Source organism: Halichoerus grypus, unplaced genomic scaffold (genome assembly GCF_964656455.1).
Source record: "Halichoerus grypus unplaced genomic scaffold, mHalGry1.hap1.1 HAP1_SCAFFOLD_58, whole genome shotgun sequence".
Taxonomy (NCBI): Eukaryota; Metazoa; Chordata; class Mammalia; order Carnivora; family Phocidae; genus Halichoerus; species Halichoerus grypus.
Window position 1 is genome coordinate 175,311 of NW_027555007.1, and position 12,190 is coordinate 187,500.

Sequence of the window (12,190 nt, forward strand, 5' to 3'; positions counted from 1 at the left end):
GAAAAGGAGCCTAAGACCCCATCCAGGTTGTACCAGCTCTCAGAGCATGCCCACAGCCTCTTCTCCTTGTCCTCAGATAACCTCCTGACATCAGGGACTCAGTTTTGCCTCATTCACATGTCAGGTCTCCACCCCGAAGTAAACATGGGAATCTACGGTACATATGTTTCCTGAATATACGTGCTCCATCTTTCGCCATGAATAATCATAAATGTCCCTGCCCTTTTCCTTTTTGAAGTTTGATTGTTTGTTTTTATTTATTTATTTCAGAGAGAGAGAGAGAGAGAGAGAGAGACAGAGAGACAGAGAGAGAGACACACACAGAGAGACAGAGAGAGAAACAGAGAGAGAGAGAGAGAGAGAGAGAGAGACAGAGAGCTTGTGCGCATGGGTGGGTGGAGGGGCAGAGGGAGAGGGAGAAGACTCCCCATTGAGCAGGGAGCCCCAGAGGGGTGGGGCTCGATCCCAGTACCCTGAGATCATGACCTGAGCTGAAGGCAGATGCTAAACCGGCAGCCACCCAGGCGCCCCTCCATTCCATTTTTTTTTTTTTAAAGAGATAAACATTACATACTTTATTTTTAAAAATTCATTCATTCATTCATTCATTCATTCATTCATTTTTCATCATCTGTGGTCCCAGTGTAGGGCTTGAACTCAGGACCCTGACTGAGATCAAGAGTCATGTGCTGTTCTGACTGAGCCACCCAGGTGCTCCCCTTCTGTTCCATATTTTAAACAACCCTGGGATCACGGCTCAGAGTCACAATTGGCCCAATGAGACTCACATTCACCCCTCTGTGCAGAGGTGCCATCTGTGGGGCTGGTTCCTGTTTGTCCATCTTCCTTCCTCCTCTTACTGGACAGGAAGGTGGTGTGCGAAAACAGCCAGTGACTATGTGGAATGAGACCGAGGATTTCCCTTGGGAAGCAGTTGGGAGAGGGAGGACAGGTCGATGGATAATCAATAAACTTTTTTTTTTTTTTAAGATTGTATTTATTTATTTGACACAGAGAGACACAGCGAGAGAGGGAACACAAGCAGGGGGAGTGGGAGAGGGAGAAGCGGGCTTCCCGTGGAGCAGGGAGCCAGATGCGAGGCCCGATCCCAGGACCCTGGGATCATGACCTGAGCCGAAGGCACATGCTTAACGACTGAGCCACCCAGGCGCCCCAACAATCAATAAACTGTTAATGTTGCTTTAGAGGAGTGTGCTTGCTGGGCCCATAACTCGGTGGATGAGTTAGAACAGTCCCTGTCAGGCCTCCCTTAGCCCTTAGCCCTTAGCCCTTATCACTCCATGCTTGTGTTTGGCCTCTGACCGCTAAGATACCACCATCATGTGTTCAAGGTCCTCCTCAGACTCAGCCAGCCACACCATGCCACACCCTCCTACCTGCACACCCACCCCTGGAAGGCATTATAGTAAGACATCATCCCCCACATTCATGATTCCCAAAGGGTTTACTGGAGTTTCCTGGGTTAGGAAAAGGAGGGGACTCTTTTTGCCCCCAGATGAGGTGAGCTCTTCAGACACCCTCTTTCCCCTTCCCCTCCTCCCTCCCTCCCTTTCCTTCCTCCCTCCCTCCCTCCCTCCCTCCCTCCCTTCCTTATCTCTCTCCGAAATTTGCAAGCTGCAGCCTAAGGGTTAGGGGGAGTTGAGGAAAGCCATTGAATGGAGGGAAGCTCCAGGCTCTGACTTTAACAGAAAGCTTTCTGCATTTGAATGAAGCGATTGAATGAGGCCCATTAGAATGGATCACCCTGAACGTCCCATCAGCCGCCCCAGCCCCACCCCATCCTCCCCCCCCAACTGAAGTTCTCTGGTCGAATTGGAACAGTGGGGGGGGGGGGGGGCTGTCCATCCTAAGTTGGCAACTAGGCCCCTGGCCCATAGGGAAAAAAATCACGCACGGGTACAGATGAGTTGGTAGCTCAGGCAAAGTGGTCAAAGTGTTGGCAAGGTTTCTGTGGATGAGGGGAGATTTGTTCTGGGACCACCCTCCCATATACATCTCTGGCTGAGAAGTGGGCAGGGGAGCCCTGTGGGGGTGGGGGGGGCGGGACCCACATCTGGAGCTCGGCGTGGACTATAGCCGCTGCCTGCCCGGGTGTGTGTGCCTGTGTGTGTGTGTGTGTGGGGGGGCGCTGAGGGCTAAGGGCTGAGGGTGGTGGGGTCTGCTCACGCTGACTCCTGCAACTCAATTCATTCTGGGAACCTTCTGTTGTTTCTGCTGAGGTGCCAGGTGCTGTGATGACCAAAGCTAAACTCCTCTCTTTGCCTAGTTCTTAAAAGGCCTGATTCTAAATGGGCAGAAGACATGAACAGACATTTTTTCAAAGAAGACATCCAAATGGCCAACAGACACATGAAAAAGTGTTCAATATCGCTCGGCATCAGGGAAATCCAAATCAAAACCTCAATGAGATACCACCTCACACCAGTCAGAATGGCTAAAATTAACAAGTCAGGAAATGACAGATGTTGGCGGGGATGTGGAGAAAGGGGAACCCTCCTACACTGTTGGTGGGAATGCAAGCTGGTGCAGCCACTCTGGAAAACAGTATGGAGGTTCCTCAAAAAGTTGAAAACAGAGCTACCATATGATCCAGCAATTGCACTACTGGGTATTTACCCCAAAGATACAAAAGTAGGGACCCGAAAGGCTACGTGCACCCCGATGTTTATAGCAGCCATGTCCACAATAGCCAAACTGTGGAAAGAGCCAAGATGTCCATCAACAGATGAATGGATAAAGAAGATGTGGTATATATATACAATGGAATATTATGCAGCCATCAAAAGGAATGAGATCTTGCCATTTGCAACGACGTGGATGGAACTGGAGGGTATTATGCTGAGCGAAATAAGTCAAACAGAGAAAGACATGTATCCTATGACCTCACTGATATGAGGAATTCTTAATCTCAGGAAACAAACTGAGGGTTGCTGGAGTGGGGGGTGGGGTGGGAGGGATGGGGTGACTGGGTGATGGACACTGGGGAGGGTATGTGCTATGGTGAGCGCTGTGAATTGTGCAAGACTGTTGAATCTCAGATCTGGACCTCTGAAACAAATAATGCAATATATGTTAAGAAAGAAAAAAAGAAGAAGAATGTAGCAGGAGGGGAAGAATGAAGGGGGGGAAATCAGAGGGGGAGAAGAACCATGAGAGACGATGGACTCTGAAAAACAAACTGAGGGTTCTAGAGGGGAGGGGGGTGGGAGGATGGGTTAGCCTGGTGATGGGTATTGAGGAGGGCACGTTCTGCATGGAGCACTGGGTGTTATGCACAAACAATGAATCATGGAACACTATATCGAAAACTAATGATGTAATGTATGGGGATTAACATAACAATAAAAAAATAAAAAATAAAAGGCCTGATTCTCCTGTTATCTTGTTAAATGGACTGACCCCTGCACCCTCCCATCCTGCCAGACCCCTTGTGCAAATACTTCCACTTGAAGAGTTCTTTCTCTGAATCCAGAAAATAAACAAACAACACCCACCACCCACACCCACCCCATTGCCACAAATACCTAGCAAAGACAAAGCTAGCTGGTCTCCTTCTGCCTCAAGGCACTTTAGAGAGTCACTCTCTTACACACACCTTAGGCTCCATTACAGGCTGCTGTCTCCCTTTCTCTGGCACAATTCCATCCCTGGAGGAGCCCCATATCGCATCTGCAGCCGTGAGCTGGAGACAGTATGCTCAAGTAACCGGGTGGTAGCACCGTAACTTTGAAATGACCTACACCCCAAGTCATCCATAAACACGGTCCCTGGAAATCTTTGACATTCACGTGCCTCTGATGAAATCCTTGCTTTGGAAACTCCAGCACCCATAGCCAATCTTGTCCATGTTCTGCTAACCTTTGCTCGCCCTCTGTTCGCCTGATATTTTGCCTGATTGTTTACACAGAAATTAGATCCCATCCGGCAAGAGCTGAATCCGAGTCCTCTGCTCACCCCACGACGGAAAAGAATATGCACAGGCCTGCATCCCTCTTCTCCTTCTCCACCATGTCAGAAGAAAAGGTGGCCCTCCCTCCTCCCATCAAAACCCAAACCCGAGATAAGACTTAGATATAAAGGAAACCAGCATACTGTTTTGAACTATAGACACTTGTAAAAACTAGCAGCAGCAGCAAGCAAGGAAACACACAAACCACCACCCCACCACAGGTGCAAGGAGGGTGCGCTGACTCACTGAATCTCCCCCTTTTCTCCCCAGAAGCATCCCCCACCCATCCCCCCGGAAGATGTCCTCCCTATGCCAGAAGGGGAGTGAGTGACGTTCTTTTCTTCCTTTTTTTGTTTTTAATTATTCTTTTTAAAAGACTTGTATTTATTTGAGAGAAGGGGTGGGGGGAGGGAGGGAGGGGGAGAGAGAGAGAGAGAGAGAGAGAGAGAGAGAGAGAGAGAGAGGGAGAGAGAGAGAGAGAGGAAAGCAGACTCTCCGTGGAGCAGGGAGCCCGACGTGGGGCTGGATCCCGGGACCCTGAGCTCGGGGCCTGAGCCGAAGGCAGGCAGACGGTTCACGGATTGAGCCAGCCAGGCGCCCCAGCTTTCTTGTTTCTTTGTCTGCCTGCTTGCCTGCGTGTGGGGTCTGTGGATGTCTGATGCCTGTCCTGTGATTTCGTGGGGAGGTGGGCCATCTTTCCTCCTTCGAATGGCCTTTGCGCATTTGTCAAACTTCTGTCGGGCTTGGGCCTATCTGTTTGGGTATCTGTTCCGTTCCATCCGTCGACGTGTCTCTTTTGTCTGCCAACATCACAGGGTCTCTATCGCCTGTATACATAAGCATTAAACGGGGCTGGCCGGGGGTGGGGGGGGAGGGGGGGAGACGACGACTTTATTTCCTGAGTTTTGTTTTGTTTTCTTCGAAATCACCACAGCGATTCTAATTCCTTTTGCCTGTCTGCTTGTTTATGTAATCTGTACACCCATCCAGTGCGGTGCTGGAACTCACGACCCCCGCAGATCAAGAGTCGCGGTCACGTGGGCCTCCTCCGACCGAGCCAGCCAGGTGCCCTGAAGTACGTGTACTTGAAAAACCGATGTGACCATGAGAGACAATGGACTCTGAAAAACAAACTGAGGGTTCTAGAGGGGAGGGGGTTGGGAGGATGGGTTAGCCTGGTGATGGGTATTGAGGAGGGCACGTTCTGCATGGAGCACTGGGTGTTATGCACAAACAATGAATCATGGAACACTATATCGAAAACTAATGATGTAATGTAGGGGGATTAACATAACAATAAAAAAAATAAAAAAAAAAACCGATGTGAAGCCTGCACCCGTGACCTTTTTTTTTTTTTTTTATTAGATGCACCCGTGAAGTGTTTACTGCGAAACCTTTTGATCGTCGCACTCTTGAGTTGAGGCCGTACCAGTAAAGAACGTAGTTTAGCCAACTGAGGAAGAGATCAGCTTTAAAGGAAAACCTTCTTTTCACGTTTGTGATGTCTGGTCCATTCTCTCAACTCGATCGATGTCCAGCCTTCAGAGCCACATTATTTGCTTGGTTTCTCTCTCGTCTGTGCTTCCTCGTGTACTTTCCTAATGCTCAGGATTTATGGTTTACGGAGAACAGTTTTCAGCCTGGTGTGTGTGTGTGGGGAGGGGGGGTGCGGGGGGAATGTTGTGAAGTGGGATCAGGGATTCACGCGGGTAAGGAGGAGGCAAGGAGAAAGGCTTGGTTGGGAAGGAAACCATTAAAGGTCCATGTTGAAATGGTGAAGTTTATTTTATTTATTTATTTATTTTTTTTTTTTCCAGATTTTATTTATTTATTTGACAGAGAGAGACAGCGAGAGAGAGAGAGAGAGAGAGAGAGAGAGAGAGAGAGAGAGAGAACACGGGCAGGGGGAGTGGGAGAGGGAGAAGCAGGCCTCCCGCGGAGCAGGGAGCCCGACGTGGGGCTCGATCCCGGGACCCTGGGCTCGTGTGACCTGAGCCGAAGGCGGGCGCTTAACGACTGAGCCACCCCCCAGGCGCCCCGAAATGGTGAAGTTTTTTTTTTTTTTTTTTTTTTTTTTTTTTTTTAATTTTTTTTATTGTTATGTTAATCCCCATACATTACATCATTAGTTTTAGATATAGTGTTCCATGATTCATTGTTTGTGCATAACACCCAGTGCTCCATGCAGAACGTGCCCTCCTCAATACCCATCACCAGGCTAACCCATCCTCCCAACCCCCTCCCCTCTAGAACCCCCAGTTTGTTTTTCAGAGTCCATCGTCTCTCATGGTTCTTCTCCTCCTCCGATTTCCCCCCCTTCATTCTTCCCCTCCTGCTACATTCTTCTTCTTCTTTTTTTCTTTCTTAACATATATTGCATTATTTGTTTCAGAGGTACAGATCTGAGATTCAACAGTCCTGCACAATTCACAGCGCTTACCAGAACACATACCCTCCCCAGTGTCCATCACCCAGTCACCCCATCCCTCCCACCCCACCCCCCACTCCAGCAACCCTCAGTTTGTTTCCTGAGATTAAGAATTCCTCATATCAGTGAGGTCATATGATACATGTCTTTCTCTCTTTGACTTATTTCGCTCAGCATAATACCCTCCAGTTCCATCCACGTCGTTGCAAATGGCAAGATCTTATTCCTTTTGATGGCTGCATAATATTCCATTGCATATATATACCACATCTTCTTTATCCATTCATCTGTTGATGGACATCTTGGCTCTTTCCACAGTTTGGCTATTGTGGACATTGCTGCTATAAACATCGGGGTGCACGTAGCCTTTCGGGTCCCTACTTTTGTATCTTTGGGGTAAATACCCAGTAGTGCAATTGCTGGATCATATGGTAGCTCTATTTTCAACTTTTTGAGGAACCTCCATACTGTTTTCCAGAGTGGCTGCACCAGCTTGCATTCCCACCAACAGTGTAGGAGGGTTCCCCTTTCTCCGCATCCCCGCCAACATCTGTCACCGAAATGGTGAAGTTTAATGTAGTAAGAGTTACCTTTAATCGAAGGAATTCTTGCTGGAGGTTGCTTCTCCCCTCTCCTCCCTGGATAGGGGAGTGAAGTTTTTTCGAGGTCCCTAGTGGACACAGAAAGCGTTCAAGGGCCCATAGCACCTATGGATGGGGCTCTGTTGCCCTCTAGTGTCCTATCCTCTGCTACTGCTGTTCGTGGTTTCCTCTGACGACTTAGTCGTCACAGGTGTCTATCTTTGATGGTTAATGCTGCTCGGTGTCGGTTGTTTGTGTGTTTGTTTTTGAAAGCTTTTTGAGTGATCATCCAGCGTGGTGCTGGAACTCACGACCCCTGCAGATCAAGAGTCGCAGTCGCGTGGGCCTCCTCCGACCGGAGCCAGTCAGGTGCCCTGAAATGCGTTTAGTTGAAAAAGGAAAAAAGAAAAAACAAAAAACGAAGAAACAAAAAACAAAACCCAAACCTTTTTTTTTTTTCTTTTTTTTCCTTTACGGGTCAGAGGAAGTTCTACGCCTTGTTTTTCTTTTACCCTTAATAGCACGGAACAGTTCTTCTTCTTCTTCATCATCATCATCATCATCATCAATATTTAGCTCTTCTAGAGCACCTCCCCCGCCCGCCGCGTACTAGTGTTGGACGGCACGGATGTCCCGGAACTGGATTTATTGAGTGAACGGCTATTTTAACTCCCTTCCTCCCCATTCCGCGCCTCCCCCCGCCCCCGCCCCCGCCCCCGCCCCCGCCCCCGCCCCCGCCCCCGGCCCGCCCCCGCCCCCCGCCCCCGCCCCCGCCCCCGCCCCCGCCCCCGCCCCGTTTGTTGTCCTTGGGCGTTATCGTGGTACGTGCAGAGACGGATTCGGTTTGCAGCTTTCTGGGGGCGGTGTGTGTGTCAATCCCCCCCCCCCCCCTTGCTGTCCTGAGCTTTCTTCGTGTGCTTCAGAGAGACCTCCTCCTCCCCTTAAAATGATAGAAGGTAGAAGGTTCATCGGTGGTGGTTGTCGGAGTACTCGCCTGGTGTCGGTTTTACGGTCCTTGCCCGCCGAAATTTGTCTTAAGTCCTCCCGGAAGCCCGGGCGCCGCAGGTGTGCCACTGTGGGAGGCCCGTGCGGGGAATTTTCCGCTCGTGTCCGCTTCTCCCGGGGCGCGTCCCGTGGCCAGTTGGCCCCCTTTCCGGCGGCAGCGGCCCGGACGCGTTTTCCAAGTCTCCCCTGGGCTGCTGGAGTCGCGCCTGTGCCGGCCGGGAGCTCCCGAGGCCGCCGCCCCGGGGGCCGCCCGCCCTCCGCCCTCCGCCAGCCCCTCCGAAGCGGGCCGGGACGAGATCGGGCGGCCGGGCGGCCGGCTGTGCGCCTTGGCGGGCCCGCGATCCGGATCCGCCTCGTTGTTGTTCGCGCCGGTTGTCTCGCGCCACCTGGCGTCCGCTTTTATATAGCGTCTCCCCGCTGGAGCGTCGGCGATGTCGGCAAGGGATTGTATTTGGCCGCGGTTCCCGAGGCGGAGTTCCAGGAGGCCGGCGACGCTAGCGCGATCGTCCCGCTGTCTCCGGGCCGTCGGCGCGCGCTCCGCTCGCGGGAGATTGAGCCTCCAGGTTTGTAGGGTGGTGGTGGCGCCGCCGCCTCGCTCCCGGAGAGCCGCGTTGGGGGGCCGCCTGGACGGGTCGACCAGCACCCGCCGGTGCCCCCCCCCCCCTCCGCCCGCGGGGTTGCGGGGGGAAATGGGAGAGGCTGCGTCCGGCGCCCGGGCGCCATCCGGCCCCTGGCTCCCGTCGGTCGTTGGGCCTTCCGTGTCACGCTCGGGCGGTTGGGGACCGGCCTGAGCCTTGCGGGGAAGCCCGTGGATGGCGCGACGGGCCCGGCCGCGGGCACGCGTGGGGTCCCGGTCATCGGACCCGAGATTCTCACTAAGTTTTCCGAGGCCCGCTGCGGAGGTGGGGACCGGACCGGACCGGGTCGGGTCGGGCCGCGAGCGCCCCAGGGGCCCGGCTGCGGTTCCCGTTGAGGTCCGGCCTTCGGGGGGACGCCTCCGCGGTATCGCCCCCTTTCCTCAGTCCCGGCCGGGAGTCAGGGACCGGCATGGGGCGGTCCTGAGGCCCGGGGAGGAGGGCGTCCGCAGGGGCCTCCGTCGAACTTGGTGAGAATTTCTAAGTCCCAACATGGGGACGACAGGCGGACCCGGACCCGGACCCGGACCCGGACCCGGACCCGGACCCGGACCTCTCCGGGCCGCTCCCCACTCCCGCCAAGTCCCTACTCGCTGCCGGCTGCCACCACGTTCCCGGGGTCGACCAGATGGCCCTGGGGGCTCCGGGGGGAACCGGGGGTGATGGAATAGTGCTTGGGGGCCCGTGGCCGGGCCACGGTCCCAGGAGATCCCGGTGACCTGTGGCTAGGCCCCGCCGGGCGGCGCCAGCTATTTTCTCACCCGAAATGAGCGCTTTTTGCTGCCAGGTAGGTGCTGGCACGTTGTGTTGTGGTGATCCTCTCCTTAAGAGAGGTGGGCCTCTGGGCGTGTGGCAGGGCTCCGGGCTTGACCGTGATGCCAAGCCCGGCTCTGTCGCCGCTGGCTGGAGCCGTCCGCGTGGGCCTGTGCGGCGGCTCCTGTGCCTCCAGGTGGTCCAGGCCGTTGGTGCCGCCTCCGGTCTCCAGCACCCGAGGGCAGTGTGGGCAGGGGGCGCGTGGGTCCTTTACCCCGCGCACTTCACTCTGCAGGCACCCGGCTGCGGTCGTGACAACCCCCCATCCCGCAAGGCTCCGTGCCGCGTGTCAGGCATTCTCGTTTCTGGGGTTGTCCGGCTGTTCCCGCCCTAGGGTTTTCGAGGGGGTGTCGGTGAGGCTGAAGCAGGCTCCGTCGGGTTGCTGTCCTCACCGGCCTCTCCCCTCCTCGGGACCTTCTCGGGGTTTCTGTTTTGCCAGATCGATGTGGTGCTCTCGTGCTCTCCCGGGCCGGGCCTAAGCCGCGTCAGACGAGGGACGGACGTTCATGGCGAATGGGACCGCTCTTCTCGTTCTGCCCGCGGGCCCCTCGCTCCTTCACCTCTGCCCGCCGTGGCGGTGAGGTGGGGGGTGTGGGGGGGTGTGCAGGCTCCGGCCCGACCCCGCCCTCCCGTGTTCTGCCTGACGGCGCTCGCGGGACCGGGGTCCCCTGACGCAGCAGACACTCTCGCTTGCCTCCCCTGGCTTCGTGTGGTGCGCGGCCCTCCCCGCCACGGGGAGGGCCGTCCCGGCGCCGCGCTGCTCACCCGCTTGGGCGTGCTGAGCGCGTTGCGCGTGGCTCTCCGTGGTGCCCCTGGAGCGCTCCAGGTCGTCTCAGGTGCCCGAAGCCGAGCCGGTAGCGTCGTTTCCCGTTCCCAGCGACCCCCTCCCTCGGGCCACCGCTGTCGGTGGCGTGTCCGAGGAGCGGGTGGTGGAGTCGGTAAGGGAGGCCCACCCCGCCCCCCCGTGGGACGCGGGCGCCTCGTCGTCGCCTGCCACAAGCTGTGCTGGTGGTGGGGATTGGACTTTGGTGTGGGGCGTGTGAGCCGCTTGCGGCGGGCCGAGCCAGCGCCATGGCGCTTGGCCAACCGAGGGGCTGCTGCCTTTTTGCCCGGCATGCCGTGCCTGTCTCCGTTTGTCGTTGCCTCGCCCGAGGCGCGAGGCTCCCGGTGGTCGGTGACGTGAGCATGGCGTGTGTGGCAGGGCGGAGGCGGTCTCCTTCTGGGGTCCCGGCCGCGAGCGCTCAGGATTGCCCTGTTTGCCTGTCCCCTTGCCGCGTGAACCCACCGCCCGCCCCCCGGAGCCCTTGGCTTTGTAAGGCCTTTGGAACGCCGTTCCGCGGGGCCCGGCCGGGCGGGGGGGACGATTTGGGTGGGGGCGATGCGCCCTCGGTGAGAAAGCCTTCTCTAGCGATCCGAGAGGGTGCCTTGGGGTACCGGAACCCCCCAGCCGCCGCCCCTCCTCTGCGCGTGTAGTGTGGCCACCGACGCGGGGTGACTACCGTTGCGTGTTGGGCAGAGCTCTTCCTCTCTGTGAGGGGGTCTGATTTTGCCGGCCCCGCGGTGGGGCCGAGCGCCGCTCTTTGCCTACCGCGGCCTGCGCCTCCCCCCTCCGAGTCGGGGGAGGGTCCCGCCGGGCCTGGCCGGCGTCCGGCGCGTGGGGCTCCCGCGTGCGTGTGCGAGCGAGCGCGCGCGCGGCCGCTCCCTCGCGGTGTTGTCTCCCGAGGGGCTCGGGGGGCGCCCCCCGCGCGCCCCGCTTCCCCGTGCCGCGCGAGCGGCTGTCTGCCCGCCCGCTCCCGTCCCGAGTCGCCGCTGGGGGTGGCGTTCCGGGCACGGGTCGGGCCGCTCTCGCCTGGGGGCGCTTCTCCAGGGTCGCGACTTTCCGGGACGGACCGGATGGACGGAGGTTCAAGACGGGGCCCCGCGGCGGGGGTTCACGTGGGTCTGGGCCGCAGCGGTGTGGGGCCCGGTTCGTGGGGAGGCTCGCCAAGGGTGCTGAGGCCGGCTGGCGTCCTGGGCGTCGCGGGACCGCTCTCGTGCTGGTGGCGGTGGGATCCCGTGCACGTTTACCTGGTGGCCCGGCTTGCGTCTTCGTTGGCGCGCCCTTCCCCGAACCGGTTCTCCCCCCACGCGCTCCCGGCCCTCAGCCCGCTGTGCTTCCTCCTCCCCGGCGCCGCCGACGCACTCCCGCTGCCGTTTGCCTCGACCGGATGCCTGAAGGCGCGTCTGTGTCCTCGATCCGCTCTCTCGGGACCGAAACCGGCCTCGCCGCTTGTTTGGGTGTCGTCCCCTCCCCGGGCCGTAGCTACGGGTTTTCCGGGGGGTGGTCGTCCCCAGGCGAAGTGCTCTCGGTCCCCTGGTGAGGAGGAGAGAAGGGCCCGCGCGGGTCCGGCTTCCAGCTGGGTGGCGGGGGTGGCGTCGTTGTGCGTGCGGGAGAGCGTTTCTGGGGGCCGGGCGTGACTGCGGTGGTGTTGGTGGTGTTTCGGGGCCCGAGCCCCGCGAGGTTGCCAGGGCCCGCCGTGGGGGCCAGGTCGGCGTCCTTGGGTGCCACGGGACCGCCCTTGTGCTGGAGGCCTCGGGTGGTGGGACCCCGTGTGGCCCTCGGTGTCCGACCTTTGGTCCGGAGGCGCTTTTGAAAGGGCTCCCTGAGCTTCCTCGCGGCTGCCCGCCGTCCTCTCTCCGCCCCCGCCGCTTTTCCCGTTTCCGGCGCCGCCTAGTTCCTCGCCGCTGAGCCGTCTTGTGGCCTCCCCCCGTCCGGCTG